Below are 16053 nucleotides of genomic sequence, written 5' to 3'. Positions count from 1 at the left end.
AGATATTAGGAAGTGAGGCATTCTGGAAGTAATCAGGGTTCTATGATGTCATGAGGCTGGATCATGGGACCCACATTCTACAAAGGAGGGAAAGAGAAACCAGAACTCCCTCTCTCTCAGCCATGCGAGGACGCAGCGAGAAGGTGGCTGTCTTCAGGCCAGGAAGGGAGCCCTCACCAACGACCGAATCTGCTGTCACCTTGATTCTGGACTTGCAGTCTCCAGAGCTGTGAGAAGTAGTTGTCTGTTGTCTCAGCCACCCAGACGCTGGGCGTTGCTATTGCAGCCTGAGGTAAGGCACTCTGTCCAGCAGGATTTCTAGGATGGCGGATGTATCGGTCCACTCTCACATTGCTGTGAAGAATACTCAAGACTGGGTGATTTATAAAGAAAAATGTTTTGAGTCACAGTTCTGCATGGCTGAGGAGGCCTCAGGAAACTTACAATCATGGCAGAGGGCACCTCTTCACAGGGTGGCAGGAGAGAGAATAAGTGCCGGCAGAGAAATGCCACCCACTTTCAAAACCATCAGATGTTGTGAGAACTCACTCACTCTCATGAGAACAGCAGGGGGAAACTGCACACGTGATTCAGTTACCTCTCCTGGGTCCTTCCCATGGCACATGGAGATTATGGGAATTACGACTGAAGATGAGAGTTGGGTGAGTGCAGTAGCCACTGGTCACCTGTGGACCTCGATCCCTTCTAATGTGGCTTGTGTGGTGGAAAAATATAAATTTTTGATTTTATTTAAATTCTGGTTAATATAAATATGAGTTTGGATAGTTATATGTGAGTCATGGCTACTATATTAGTGCAGGTCTAGAGAAGTTGTAGTTAGCTAGCCTGGCTGTTGGCACAGAGGGCAGGCAATAGATTTGAAACCTTGGAGAAGCCTTCCAATCTACAATAGTTCTTCTACTCACCTGTCTAGAATCTCATTTTTACAGAGCCCTGCTCTCGCTCACGCCCTCCTGGGAGACGCAAATGGGAACAACTACACATAAAACTATGTCAGTCGTCAGCGTAGTGTTGGGTTCGGTAGTCAGATCTCGTCCCCGTCAAGCAGCTACCAGGAGGAGACCAGTGGTAGAATTGGAGGGTCCTTCAGGAAGGTCCAGAGGTTGGAGCTTAAATCCTCACTCTGCAGAAGGCTAACAGCAGCCTCGTTGGGCCCTGGGCAGACAGGGAAGCAAGGGAAATGGGAGCTGGATGCAGGAAGGAGGCTGGACACACGGCCGCAGAGCAGAACAGTCCCAGCTCTCAGCATCTTTCCAGGTACCCCGGGCCTTGTTTACAGGGAAGATGGCCCAGCTGAACATGCAAACCCAAACTGATGTCAGTTTGTTAATGAGCACGCTTAGCTCTCACAGTGGGACTTGCTGCTTCCTGATGACCAGTGAGTGCCTGAAGCTTCAGTGCAGATGTCAGGGCAGGGCGGGGTGGGCCACTTGCCGGGGTCTCCATGCAGCTGAAGCAAGGCTTATGGAAAACATCCACAGCCACACTCACACCTGTCCCAGCTCCATTTTTAACTTGAGCAATTCTTTTAGTGTAAGTTAGAAAGAAGCAGCATTTTGACTTTGAACGCTCTGTGTATGGGGAATCTCATGAGCTCGTTGTTTGGATACTTAGCACAGTCCCAGTCCCAGCACTGTTCTGAGTACTCTGCATGGATTGGGTTCATTCCCCACAATAAGTGCTGGTTCAGACTCTTAACAAAGAAAACAAATGTAATTACTTCCTTTGTGATCCATCACAGATATGTACGAAGTTTATACATCTGACTGCGATGCAAGTGTGACCCAAGTGCTTTTCCATTCATCTGTGTATTTCAAGGTGATATTCCTACTGAGAAATCAAGTAATTGATCTGGAGATTGATGGAGAAAATCGTTTTAAAAAGTGATTTTTGTTTCTTAAAAATAATGTCCTCTTTCATTCTCAAGATGTCTTGATGGTCATGGCCCCAGAGAAGACACTAAGCCTGGGGCCTTTCCCACCTACCCTGTCCTGGGTGTGGGGCTTGAGGGGCGCCCAGGGCAGAGTGTGATTCTGCCTCTGGAAAGATGGGACGGCCCCACCTGCCTTTGCTCTCTTACAGAGCTGTGAGAATTAAAATACTACGTGGAGGGAGCTGCATGTAGAACTTGGAGCTGGAGAAGACGATGATGAAGGGTGTTTATTTAGGTGGAATGAAAGGTGTAAGCCTCTCAGGGACTGTTGCGTCACCAGGAATGAATGGCTTTTCCCCACCTGAATTTGTCATCTTTGGGGTTCTTTTCCGCTTCCCTGCTGCACAGTTCTTCTCCCAGCACCTTAATTCCCTTAACTCCCATTTCTGACCTTTCAGACACCCTCCAGAGCAAGCTCGTCCAATCCGGGGCCCGCAGGCCACACGCGGCCCAGGATGGCTTCCATGCGGCCTGACACAAATTTATAAACTTTCTTAAAACATTATAAGATTTTTTTATTTTCTTTTTAGCTCATCAGCTGTCATTAGTGTTCATGTATTTAATGTGTGGCCCAAGGCAGTTCTTCTTCCAGTGTGGCCCAGGGAAGCCAAAAGTGTGGACACCCCACTGTAGGTGTTCTTGGTTTCCTTTTCCTGATAGACTCTTCCACTTCTGAGTCTCACGTCTCCAGGAAACGTGGACTTTCCTGTGCTCCTCAATCAGTGGAAAGAGTTTCAGCCCCAGTGGAAGCTAAAGGGGGAAATGCCTTTCCTCTTTCATTTAAATCACATGGCAGAGTAGACGGCCTGTTCAGTCTTCACACGTTACAAGCAGATCCTCAGTCGTATCTCAGCCTGACCTTACAGCCTCCTGGGAAACAGAAGAACACCTCCCAGCCTCACGTTCCATGTGATTCTTCCGGCTGCTCTTCTGGCATGCTGCCATCTCACCCACTGGGAGGGTTCCACAGGGTCTCCTGACCCAATCTAGGTCATCTTTGGAACCTCACAGCTCTTCCACCCCTCTGAAAATGAGGAGCTCTTTGCTGGGTGAGACCCTGAGCTTCCTGCAGTGGCTTCTTCCTGCAGAAGCACCAGCCCCAGGCGGGTCACACAGGAGCTCATGGGACTTGGCTGTTGGTACCTGCCTTGCTGGGAACATGCGTGCTTCTCTCCTCCCTTGAGACCTGGTCCAGTGTCCCCACGTACTGCAGGGCACTGGCCCAGCTCACGGTAGCTCCTATGTTCACGAGCCTGTTCCAGGCATGCAGACCCTCAGAAGGGTCTGTGCATTCATGGATGCGTCCTCCCTGATCCCGGCAGCACCCGTCCTCCATGCCTCTGATCTGCGAAAGGAAATAACTTCCTTCACAGCATTTCACACATTGTTCTCTCACGGGGTGATGCATTAGTCTTCTCTTCCCAAGAATAGAAATGTTTTAGAGGAAAAAACTGCAGGAATATAAGCAGCCAGTGTTTACTGCGTGGTTAGCATGTGACAGGAGTCATTCTAGTGCTTCATAGCTTCAGTCTGATTTAATCCTCACAACAATCACACAATGCAGATTCTGTTGTAATCCTATTTCACAGATGAGAGAGTTGAGGCTCAGAGACACCAGGTAGCTTCCCAAGGCTGCACAGGTTGCCAGTGGTAGGAACTCAAAGGACACACTTCAGAGCTGTCTCCCTCAATCCTTTCCCTGTGCTGGCACTAGAAGTCTCTGTCCCATTACCCTCCAGAGTCTGGAGTTCACAGCCATCAGGAATTGGGGAAACTCCGGGAGAATGTGATGGAGCCAGCAGGGTTGGGGGAATCCGGCATCAGACTGACAGGGTTCAAACCCAGCTGCTCACCAGTGACCCATCTTACGCAGCGAGGTGACAGGAATACCGTGGAATAAGCATGTCTTTTTCACAGAGTTCACCACCGCTTGTCCCTGTCTGACCTGGCCTGTGGAATCTCATGCAGCAGCCCCTGTGAAATTAAGGTTCCTCTACCCTGTTGAGATCCAGCATGAAAGACCTCAGAGGTTTCTTCTTGAATTAGAAGGTTTTAGCAGGAGATCTGACAGTCATTCTTGTCAAACTCTACACAACTAATTTATTAATACGAGATGGGCTGCAGGTCCAGTTGATGTGGCCGTGGATGCACCCCAGAGGACTTAATCTGGGGTTCATGCAGGCAGTCCCGGCTATGAAAGAAAGCCTCACGAAGTGTTGGGGTATTCCAGCAATGCGAACGTTCGCTGTGACTGTAGACAAAACACTGTTTTTCCAAGTCTTTCTGTTTAATGGGCTGATAGCTCTGGAATTGTACAACTTAATGCACCATGTAATTATGGACACTTAAACCACGTTTATTTAAATATAGATTTATGATCCTTGTGTTCAGCTGTCCTTGCATTGCTATAAAGAAATACCTGAGGTTAACTAATGTTGAGTAATTGATAAAGAAAAGAGGTTTAATTGGCTCATGTGTCTGCAGGCTGTGTAAGCATGGCAGAGGCATCTCCTTGGCTTCTGGTGAGGGCTCGGGAAGCTTTCAATCATGGCAGAAGTGGAAGTAACAGGGGAAGCTGGCCCACCACACAGCAACAGTGGGAGCAAGAGAGAGAAGGGGCTGCCACACACTTTTAAACAACCAGATCTTTCTAGAAATCATCTACTATCCCGAAGAAAGCACCAAGGGGATGGTGCTCAACCCTTCCTGAGGAACTCGCCCCTGTGATCCAATCACCACCCCTACCAGGCCCCACCTCCAGAATTGGAGATCACATTTCAACATGAGATTTGGTGGGGACACATTTCTCAAGTGTATCAACCCCAATTTCAGAAAGAGAAAAAAAAATCTGCGTATTGCTGTAGCAGATGCTTCTAAAAATGTGTCCACATTGACACTGAGAAACTAAGAAAGTATTTTGAAATGATCTGCATCACGTTTCTTCTCTTGTCTTTGGTGGTTGTTAATTCAAGCCTCCTCAAGCAATATCTGCATCATTTGAAAGTTTAGCGAGTGTGGCAGAGTCTTGAACAGAGAGGAGCAGATCTATCGCACATGTCTTCACCTATTCAGTCCTACTTCCAGTTGGCAACGCAACCCTCATCCTTCTGATATTTTCAAGGAAGTTCAGATGAGTTTAAAACCGATGGCATTGCAGTGAAAAGCATTTTCCTTGTTACATTTGTGTTGAGGTTTAAAACCAATTTGGTTATCATAGATTTTCACTGTTTAAAATGATTTTAGTTCGAATTTTTTCATGCAATGAGGGAATCTGTGAAGATCGCTCCCGCGTGAGGCCCCTTGGAAATGGGCCTCGCCATACGGTGAGCTTGAGCCCGGACACAGATCCCCGGTTGGGGGAGTCGAGCCGAGGGAAAGTAGGAACCGAGAGAGGAACTCTATATTATCCAAAATAATTAACAGACACTACTTTATGGATATGAGGACTTGGGAGGCATTGTGTCTACTTTCGGCTTCTTATGGTTTATTGCTTGATTGTGTTCATTTTGGACCTGTGTTACTTACTTACAGTAACTTACAGGGCGTAACTGTAACTTACTTACCATGGCTTACAGGGCGTGACTGTAATCTACTTACCTTGACCTATTGGGTGTAACCTACTTACTGGGTGTAGCCTACTTACTGTGCTTAACTTACTTACTGAGTGTAACTTGCTTACTGTAACTTAAGTACGTTAATCTGGTGTAAACAACTTTAACTTCAGAAAAGTATATAATGAAACACATTGCAAAAATAAAATTGCTGCATGAGCATAGCGCATGTAGCCCTCCAGACCTCGCCTTTTCTATCTCCTTTTTTTCCGGCGCGTGCTCTCTTCCAGGTTTGGGACCCTCTCGCTGGACGAGATTCCTGGGCTTGCGTTCAGTTCTCAACAATGCAATATCTACCAGCTGAATATATACTATCCGTGAAGTATGAAAACTGCGTGTATGGTATCTGGAGGAGTTTACAGAAAGAAAGTAAGACGTGTTGACGTGATAAATGCCAGAGGCATGCTTTTATCAGTAGGGTTTGTCTAGGAAGACAGTGAATAGAAGTTGCGAAGACAGGTGAGCTACAGATACCTGTGAGTCAAACCAGAACTTGAAGTGGGTTTAAATAAACACTAAGATGCATGTCTGCATGTGTGCTTTTGGAAATTTAAGTTTACAAATCCAGGGAATAATTGGAAACTTGTCTTTCTAAAATCACAGAATTGAAACAAAAATAATTAAAACATCTGTGACCTAAATTGTACTTAGTTTGGGTTCACCATGTTGCACTAGACATGAGTATTTGAGAGAGGTTAGGAAAGGCAATCAAAGACTGAGGGGTAGATGTGTTCTACCCTGGGGGTCGGAGCAACCCTAAATTCTCCCTTTTTCTCCTCTCTACCTAGCCGAGGTGGAAGGTGAGAGTGAATGCCCTCCCCACGCCAGGGCCCGCTGGGGGCCTCGTTCCAGGCCCCATTGGCCTGCGTGCAGGGTCTCTGCTCTGGCTGAACTCTTCTGCTGCAGTGGAAATTCTTGTTTTTGATCATCCTTCTGTGAAGATGGGACAACCGGTCATACTCATCACAACTTGCACTGTGCATATTTTATGATGACACATGTCATTCTTGACCTGGCTCTTCTACCGGAAGGAAGTTCCGAACTGCTGGAATGAGCCTCTGTGGACCCTTCCAGCCCTCTGTGGGGGTCTTTTGCTAGACCCTCCTACTCTTCACAACGGCGTCCTAAACCAGAGAGGCCCTTGCCGCCCGCCGGACCAGTGTTGACAACAGCACTGAGGTTGCCTTTGTTCCCTGCATTCCAGGCTCCAGCGGGAAGATCCAGTTACGGTGTTTTGTTTTCTTTTGTTTTGAATAACAGAACTCTGCAACGCACCTTTCTCGGCATCTATGGTTATTCCATTCTTTCTCTGGTTGTTTTTTTTTTTTTTTTTGGAGACGGAGTTTTTTTTGTTTGTTTTTTGAGATGGAGTTTCGCTCTTGTTACCCAGGCTGGAGTGCAATGATGCGATCTCGGCTCACCACAACCTCCGCCTCCTGGGTTCAGGCAATTCTCCTGCCTTAGCCTCCTGAGTAGCTGGGATTACAGGCATGCGCCACCATGCTCAGCTAATTTTTTGTATTTTTAGTAGAGACGGGGTTCCACCATGTTGACCGGGATGGTCTCGATCTGTTGACCTCGTGATCCACCCGCCTCGGCCTCCCAAAGTGCTGGGATTATAGGCTTGAGCCACAGTGCCTGGCCCTCTCTGGTTGTTTTTTTGTGCCTTCCCCAGTCTCCTCTGGGAAGAGTCTCCTCTTGGGCTTGTCTCTGTGGGCTGTTGATGTCCCTCTGGCCTGGGTGTGAAGCAGCATTGCCCATGGCAAAGACCTGGTTGAACCAGGAAGCCGAGGGATCATCAGGATACCAGAACTCTCTAGAGCATTCTGCTTGCTCCCCCACACTCAGGCTTCCCAGAGAGCTCGCTGGATGGGCAGCCCCCGCTGGAATTCCTCCAGAGCCCCAAACATTGACCACATGACAAAGCTGTGTTCTCCATCGCTGGGCAGCTGGGCTGGTCCAACCGCCATCTGCTCCCTGTGCCTTCTCCCTATTCATTCTGGGTCCACTTGCAGCTTCTCCTGGCAAAACAGAGATCCAGGACAGCGACCAGCAGCCTCGGGGCCAGCGTACACTCATGCCAGCATCCCTTATTGATCCAGTTCCTAAGGACCCTCCCCTCCCTCAGACGAAGAGAGGTCAGCAATACACCTAATCCGAAAGGTAGTGCCAGGAGATGCAACAATTTTTTTTTTTTTTTGAGAGGGGTGCTAGATGAAAGGAGGTGTGAATGTCTCCCCAGGAGTCTGCACTCCCCTGCCCCTTCTCCTCTCCTGAGAGCCCTTCCTTCACACTGTGTGTGTGTGTGTGTGTGTGTGTGTGTGTGTGTGTGTGTAAGGAGGAGCCAGGGGCCCCCCAGGTGAACTGCAGAGTGGAAGACCCTGGAAACAAGCCTGTCTCCCCCACCACCACCCCCGCCAAGCATCACTTCCCTCGGTGCAGCAAGGTCCTCACAGCAGACTCGGTCCTTCCTCCCTCTTTGCATCGGGCTTTCTCTAGCGACTAGGAGTCCCCTGAGGATGAAAGTGACCAGCAGCATAGACTCCCTGGCATCGGGCACCTGAGACGGGAAGGACATTCAGCTCAAGCCCCTTCCCTTGGATGCGGACACAGGCCCAGCCAGTCACCCACCCACAGCCCACAGCCACGCCAAAGCTGGGCAGCCCCTCGAAGCCAGCCATAACTTCTCCTCCTCCAAAAAACTCACATTGTAATTTGCAGCTGTGAGAATAAGGAGTTTCTGGGAGGGTCTCAGTGTCTACGGGAGAGGGACCACCCTCTGTCTGAGAGCCTTGCCCTGGGAACAAGAGGTAGCTATGTAGGGACACTTATCACGGGAGTGAGGCTGTGCTCAGCAGACGCTTTTCCTCCAACCTTCGGGACACCCAGAAAATGTGAGAGTGTGATTTTCCAGGCTTGCGATGATGGACTGTATTGATCCCCTCCCACAGATTAAAGAAGAAATGGTTTCTCTTTGGTTGAAAAACAGTTTTTCTTGAAGCTATTATAGCTGCCCATGTCCTGAATTTGAACTTTCTGTTTTTGTCAAGTGTGAGCGCTGCCAGTGAATAAGTGGGATTCTCCATGCTGTGCCCTCCTCTGCCCACGTATGGCTGCGCAGGAGCCAAGCCTCGGGAACGTTCAAACATCTGACCTTGCAGATGCAGCACTGTGGAACCCAGGGAGAGGCAGGGCTGCGTTTGGGGCAGAGAGAGAGAAAGAGTCTGCTTCCATTTGATCCCAAAGTCTCATCACCGAAATATATGTGTGGCTTTTGACATTTATTTGAAATGAGAGAGACATTTTACACATTTCAATTTTCATGTAATATTCCAGACTATAATTATCTGTGACTGGCATTGGGATCTATTTCACCCCAAGCAAAAATAGAGCACCGAGTGTGTCTCGTAGCGCGGTAACTGACACTATCCTGGAGCTGCTTTCTCCTTGGAAGTAGAATAGGCTCTGAGTGATGTCAGGGACGTTCATGTCTGTCTGGAACAGATGTTGATGATGAATCATGTTTGGCGAGGATCATAGGTGTTGTCACAGGAAGAACCAGGCGCCAGGAGCAATTGTGCTGAAGGTGGAGCCGGCTTCCGACGATACCCCAAGCCTGTATCTCTCCGGTTCTGTGGTCACTTTTGCAGAGGGCAATTTCCTTGTACATCTTTCTAACGGATGCCTACAAAGGCAGGTTGAACCTGGGAGCAGCGCCCATTATTCTCACAAACAATTTAGGGAACAGCACCTGGATAAATACTCCTCCACCCGGGCTCTGCTTCTCTACCTCCTCTCTGTTCCTGTTGCCCGCAAGATCCTGAAAGCCTGGCTGGCAGGGACTGCACCTGCTCTTTGTACATTGGGGACAGTGCCGTGACTGTGGGCCCTTTCAGAACTTGCACTCACTTGTCCTGCCTGGGACACGGAAATGGGGGGATTAGGTCTTCACTTTCACCTTAATGCCAGCGTTAGCCTCTCAAAACTTTTACGTTCTTGTTTGTTTGCTTATTTTTAAGGAGGTGGCGTAGAAGAAAATAAAACTCCTGACCACGAAGGTCGAATGGTGCTTACTCTACCTTTCAAACAAGCAAAGGGAAGTTCCTGTCATTGAGTGACTGCTAGTTGTGTCAGTTACGATCAGGCGCCCGGCTGCGTGAGTGTCATCTTTCTTAATGCTTTAAACGACAGCAGGAGGTGGGGTTAGAACAGTCATCTTGGGGCTGTAGACCCTGAGGCTTCTTCAAAGATTGAGCCAATACTAGTTGAAGGCCTCCGCAGCAGAGGCCCTTGCTAGTGTGAGTGCTCACATGCGCCTGCGCCAAGCTGGGAGCCTGACAGAGCCTGGAGAGAGGAGTCTGCCTTGTCTTCCTCCTGATCCAGGGCTCAGAGTCATCGTTCCTTGTCATTTCTCATCATAGTGAGGCCTACAGTTTCCAGCTGTCCTTTGCCCGTCTCATTCCAGCACTGTTCACCGAGGACTCCCGCCCTCTGGGCCTCTGATGCCCCCCACTGACTTGCACCCCACTGGCCTCTTGAACCAGCTGTCACCTTCCAGACCTTCAGCCCCTCCAGCCAGGAGAGCCTTCCTGCCTCATGTGGCCTCCCCATAGGTCAGGCACTCCTTCCATGGGCCCCCACGGCTCTCACCCCCATCCCAACACTATGGCCCAGGAACTCCCTGTTTCGTGTCTGACTCCTCCACCAGACCAGCGATTCTCTACTGGGGGTGATTTTTCTCCCAGGGACACTGAGAAAGGCTGGAGACATTTGTGCTTGTTATGGAGTGGTGCCATGGGCATTTAGTGCACAGAGGCCAACAGCACTGCTAAACGTCCTCCCATGTGCAGGGCAGCCCCCAGGACAAAGGATTAAACACTCCAAAATGTCAGTCGGGCTGAGGCTAGAAAGCCTCGCTGCCCTGGACAGAGCCCATCACTTCCTTCCTTCTGTTCTTAATGATTAGTGCATACAAGTGCTCAGTAACTGCTGAATATTGTTGAATAAACCTCCTGTTAACTTAGAAGAGTGAAGGAAATTCACATTCATCATAGCTTCCGTCACATCATTTGATACACCTGAGGTGTTAAATGTACTATCATCCAGCTAAACATCACCATGGAGAATTCTTCCCCACTCCCAGGCGCTGCGGGAGCTCCGTCTCTGTGGAGTGAACTATGTTCTATATTTAGACGAAACTCTGTAGCAGGAGGTTGTAACTACCAGTTGAAGCTGTCACTCTATTTTATATTTTTCCCCTGAATATGCCACTTGGATTGTGTACCATGGTCAGGCAAACCGCATCATTCTAAATCCGTCACATTTAGTAAATGACCCCAACTTTGAGAGCTACTTCATAGGGAGCATTCTCATGACAGCTTTCAGGGAATTATTCTCCTATTGCTTGTTCAAAGAGACGTGAGTTAAGAAAAAAGAAAACAGGTTTAAATCAATACCAGTGAGGTCCTTTACGGTGAGGTAGGAGGATTTCCACGGGCCAGAGACATCCAGCTGGGAGAACTCAGAGGAAGAGAGTAGGTGTGTGGATAGGGGAGGTTGTTTTGAAACCAGCAAACAGTTGCAATGTAGAAAACAGTGCAATGTACCTTTAGCTAGGGAGAGGTCTAGGAAGAATTGAGAAACCCTTCTAGGCAAGGAATATGTATAAATAGCCTGCTGGCCAACTGCCTTCATTCTGTCCAATAATTTTAAGGATCTGTATCCTGTTGTTTTATTATTTCTTTTAATGGAGTAGTTTATTTTTCAGCTTTATTGAGGTATAATTGAAAAAATTGTATATATTCAAGGTATACCATGCAATGTTTTGATATATGTACACATTGTGAAATGATTACATAATCAAGTAATGAACATATTCATTACTTCACATAATTAAGTTTTTTCGTGTGTTGAGAATACTTAAGACCTACCTTCTGAGCAAATTTCGAGTATTCAATACATTGCTATTATGCTTTTATTATTATTTTGAGTCAGAGTCTCACTCTGTCACCTACTGTGCAGTGGTATGCTCTCTGCTCACTGTGCCCAAGCAATTTTCCTGCCTCAGCCTACTGAGTAGCTGGGATTATAGGCTCACGCCACCATGCCCAACTAATTTTTTCTTTTTACTAGAGACAGAGTTTCACCACATTGACCAGGCTGGTCTCAAACTCCTGACCTCAAGTGATCTGCCCGCATCAGGCTCCCAAAGTGCTGGAATTACAGAATAAGCCACTGTACCCAGTCTCAATACATTATTTTTAATGTCAGTCACTATGCTGTACGTTAGACCTCCAGAATTTTTCATCTTATAACTGCTAGCTTGTGCCCTTTGACCAACAGCCCCCCATTCCCCCATCCCCTGGCCCCTGCTCACCACCCCTCTACTCTCTGCTCCTATGAGTTTGCCTTTTTTAGATTCCACATCTAAGTGAGACCATGTAGCATCTGTTTCTCTGTGTCTGGCTCATTTCACGTAGCCTACTGTCTTACAGGTTCAACCACGATGTCACAAACGACAGCCTTCCTTCCTTTCCTAAAGCTGAATAGTACCCCATTGTTTATATGGACCACATTTTCTTTATCCACTCATCTGTCGATGGACACTTAGGTTGCTTCCTTATCCTGGCTGTTGGGTATGAGCTGCAGTGGACAGGGGAGCACAGAGAGCTCTTCAATACACGGGCTTCAAAGCCCTGGATGCACACTCAGAGACAGGATTGCTGAATCATATGGCAGCTCTAGTTTTAGTTTTTTGAGGAACCTCCTTCCTGTTCTCCGTTATGAATGTACAATTTACATTCCCACCAACTGTGTATAAGACTCATTTGTTCTCCAGCCTCGTCAACATTGGTTATCTCTCTCTTTTTTTTAAAAAAAAAAATCCATGTTAACAGGTGTGAAGTGACATCTCACTGTGGTTTTGACTTGTGTTTTCCTGGTAACGATGTTGAGCACATTTCTGCATGCTTGTTGGGTAGTTGAATGTATTCTTTAGAAAAATGTCTATTCAGGTTCTCTGATTCCTTACTGAATATATGGTTTGCAAATATCTTCTATGCTGTAGGTTGCCTTTTACCCATTACTTTAAATCTGCATGACTAATGGGTAAGTCAGCCACATCCCAGAAATGAAGCTTATGAACTGTATTATAGTTCAGCATTCTTAATAGGTGTTCAAAATTTCACTTTTGGATGATACTAAAATGGAATCCATTGATTAATTAAAAGCTGACTCATTCCAGAAAGCATTTCTGAAGTGAAATACACAGCATATAAAATAAGGACAGAGGTTACGATCAACATAAGATAAAGGTAACATGAAGTCATCAGTAGAACCAATACTCAAAAATGTACCCTTGGGTTCTGCACAGCTGATCAAGGTGAGTCAAAACTCAGGGGTTCAGTGTTTTTTTTTTTTTTTTTCTGCAAAGCAAAGAGGATATGGCCAAGTATAAGGGATATGGTGTAAGTTAAAATGGAATTAATTAGTAATATCAGAAGCCCTTATGCAAAGATCTCCAAGAGAGTATCAGAATTAACCTTAATTGAATTAAAAAAAGAACAACTTTCATGAACCTAATCACAAGATAAATCAAATCAATATTAACTTACATGCAACTTTGGTAATTGTAGGAGTGAGGAAATGGCCAGATTGCAAATATCTTTCAAAACTGGAAAAGTAGTTGATAAACATTTCCGAAACACCATGCAGATTAACCCTTGAGAGTCCAATCAGTGTGTGAACGTCTGAAAGTGAGTAATTCACTTCTATTGTTAGGCCTTGTGCAAAAGTTCTAGAAAAAGAAGAGGTTTTATTTCTAAACATTTAGCAGTCAGAGTGTGCAAAAAGGGTGTGGATAAACAAACGTTGGCCATGCTTATCCTCAGTGACTTTCAGCACCTAAACGCTAGGTTACCAAGCTGTTATTGACTATCCAGGATGGTCTGTGATTGAGAGACACTGGGAAACTGTTGTCACATGGATTGTTGGTCTGCAGTCCCAGCTGTTGATCTTCTGAGGTAGGATGTGCTGTGTGTGTATTCTGGGGGCGGCCCTAGAGCGGCGCTGTCCACTATGGCAGCCGCTGGTCACATGCGTCTACGGAGCCCTTGCAATGTGGCTGGTGTGAATGAAGTGCACTGTGTGTAGAAAGTAAGAGATTTGCTATGAGAGTAAGAAAGAATGCAAGACGTCTTCTTCATAATTTGAAAACATCACATTTGAAATCATATTTAGACCTACTGAATTAATAAAATATGTTATTAAAATTGATCTCACCTGGTTCCTTTTTCTGTTTCTGTGTCTCTTAGAAAATCTAAAACTACAGGGGCTGGGCACAGTGGCTCACACTTGTAATCCCAGCAGCTTGAGAGGCCGAGATGGGCAGATCACCTGAGGTCAGGAGTTCGAGACCAGCCTGGCCAACACAGTGAAACCCCATCTCTACTAAAAATGCAAAAATTAGCCAAGTGTGGTGATGCATGCCTATGATCCCGGCTACTCAGGAGGCTGAGGCAGGAGACTCACTTGAACTGGGGAGGTGGAGGTTACAGTGAGCTGAGATCGTGCCAGTGCACTCCAGACTGGGCAACAGAGCAAGACTCTGTTTCAAATAAAAAAAAAAAGAAAGTAAAGAAAACCTAAAATTGCCTATGTGTCTTGCATTGCTTTCTGTTAGACAGCAGTGGGCTAGAACCACTGTCAGATTCTCACGTTGGTTTTTTACTTTACTGACAAGCAATAACGTGATTTTATGAAGAAAAGGCACAGCACCTTGAGTCTCTGATCCAGAGGTGCTCAGCATTGTTAAATATCATAATTTTGATATGATCTCTTCTTCTGTGTCCCTTTTGTGTATGTCTTTGTAATGTGGCTAAAGACACATATATTATTGTGTTTTATTAAAACTTAAATTACATCACAAAATTTCTCCTATACATTAATATAAGTTGAAAAGCAACATTTGTAGCAATATAGTATTTCAGCCATGCAAGCCCCATAATTTATTTAAGTGTATTTCTTTTTTGTATTTCTTTTTTATTTTTTTGAGACCGGGTGTTGCTCTTATTGCCCAGGCTGGAGCACAGTGGCTCGATCTTGGCTCACCGAAACCTTCGCCTCCCAGGTTCAAGCAATCCTCCTGTCTCAGCCTCTTGAGTAGCTGGGATTACAGGCGCTCACCACCACACCTGGTTAATGTTTGCATTTTCAGCAGAGATGGGGTTTCTCCATGTTGGCCAGGCTGGTCTCGAACTTCTGACCTTGGGTAGATCACCTAAGGCTAGACCTCCCAAAGTGCTGGGATTACAGGCATGAGCCACTGTGCTGGCCTATTTAAGTGCATTTCCATTGTTTGGCATTTAAATCGTGTTGCCTTAATGGCTGTTATAAGTAATGCTGTAGTGAATATCTTCTACATATGCATTTGTGCAGCTAGTGTTTCTCCCTTCATGTAGATTCCTAACTCCTGGAAGAAAGACGAAGACACCTACCGAGACTTGACTCATATTGCCAAGTGGCTCAGCTGTGGGATTCCCTGCCAGCCCTCTGCAAGCAGCAGTGTAGTTTTACTCATGCCAGCATTGAGTAGGAGCATTTCAGAGTAGCTTCCATTGGATTCCAGAAATTATATGACATCAGCGTTTCACTTTCATTTCCTTTACTGTTACTGAGATGGAATATTTTTTGTTTTTCGTTGTTTATTTTTTATTTCTTCAGGTTTCCCTTTTCTTTGTTCGTTTTCTAGTAGGATGTTGTATATTACTTGTCGATATAAATATTAGCCACCTATTATTATAGATAATGTTTTCTCAATGTGTCATGTGTTTTCAATTTTGTGTTTCACATTTTATGTCCATGCATTATTAACTCCCAGGTGTGAGAAATCAGTGGACCCTCTAAGTTCCCTTCCATTGCTTTCATACAGAGCTTGGTTAAACACCCATTTATGTCTTTCTAGCTCATTAAAATTCTTACTGTTCACACATTTCTGTTATTCTGAAATTTGTTTTTGTGTATTTCAGCCAGTAGTGTGATAGTAATTGTTTAATAACTGTCTCTCTGGGGGGATAAAATCACACAACCTTGATGTGTAACATTTGCTGCTTTCTGTGGTGTAAATACTCCCAGGTGGCCAATTCCCAAGCTGTCCCTGGTGGCGGGGTGGGGCAGGGAGGGAGGCGCACGGTTGGCTCTGCTGCCGGCACACCGGTGGGTTTGTGGGACAGTCCCTTGCTGAATTTTTCCACATCTTCTTGGGCATGCATTTCTTTCCTTTAGACTGCAGAGCCTATTTTTATGTATTCTGCGATGTGATTTAGTTTTGTTTATTCTGTTCCTTGAATATAATTTTAACTGAGTTAATAGTTGTTGAGTGCAGATCAGTCTTACTTATCTTTGTTTTTCATTAGAGATGTTGGTGGGATTAATATCCCAACTATTTCACCTACCGTCTCTATTTTTTGGAAACTTTGGTTTTGTTATTGC

The 16053-nt window shown here is 46.1% G+C and overlaps 1 long non-coding RNA gene across 1 annotated transcript; it reads left to right on the top strand.

The window, feature by feature from the left end:
• The first annotated feature begins 65 nt into the window (after positions 1–65).
• LOC118143732 (uncharacterized) lies at positions 66–15664 on the top strand. Its single transcript, XR_004728113.3, has 4 exons — positions 66–292; positions 5796–7728; positions 9585–9721; positions 15024–15664. It is a non-coding gene; the product is annotated as an uncharacterized LOC118143732 (long non-coding RNA).
• Positions 15665–16053: the final 389 nt, after the last annotated feature.

This window comes from Callithrix jacchus, chromosome 11 (assembly GCF_049354715.1).
Source record: "Callithrix jacchus isolate 240 chromosome 11, calJac240_pri, whole genome shotgun sequence".
NCBI lineage: Eukaryota > Metazoa > Chordata > Mammalia > Primates > Cebidae > Callithrix > Callithrix jacchus.
Note: the sequence above shows the minus strand (reverse complement) of the source record. Positions and strands in the feature narration are given on the sequence as shown.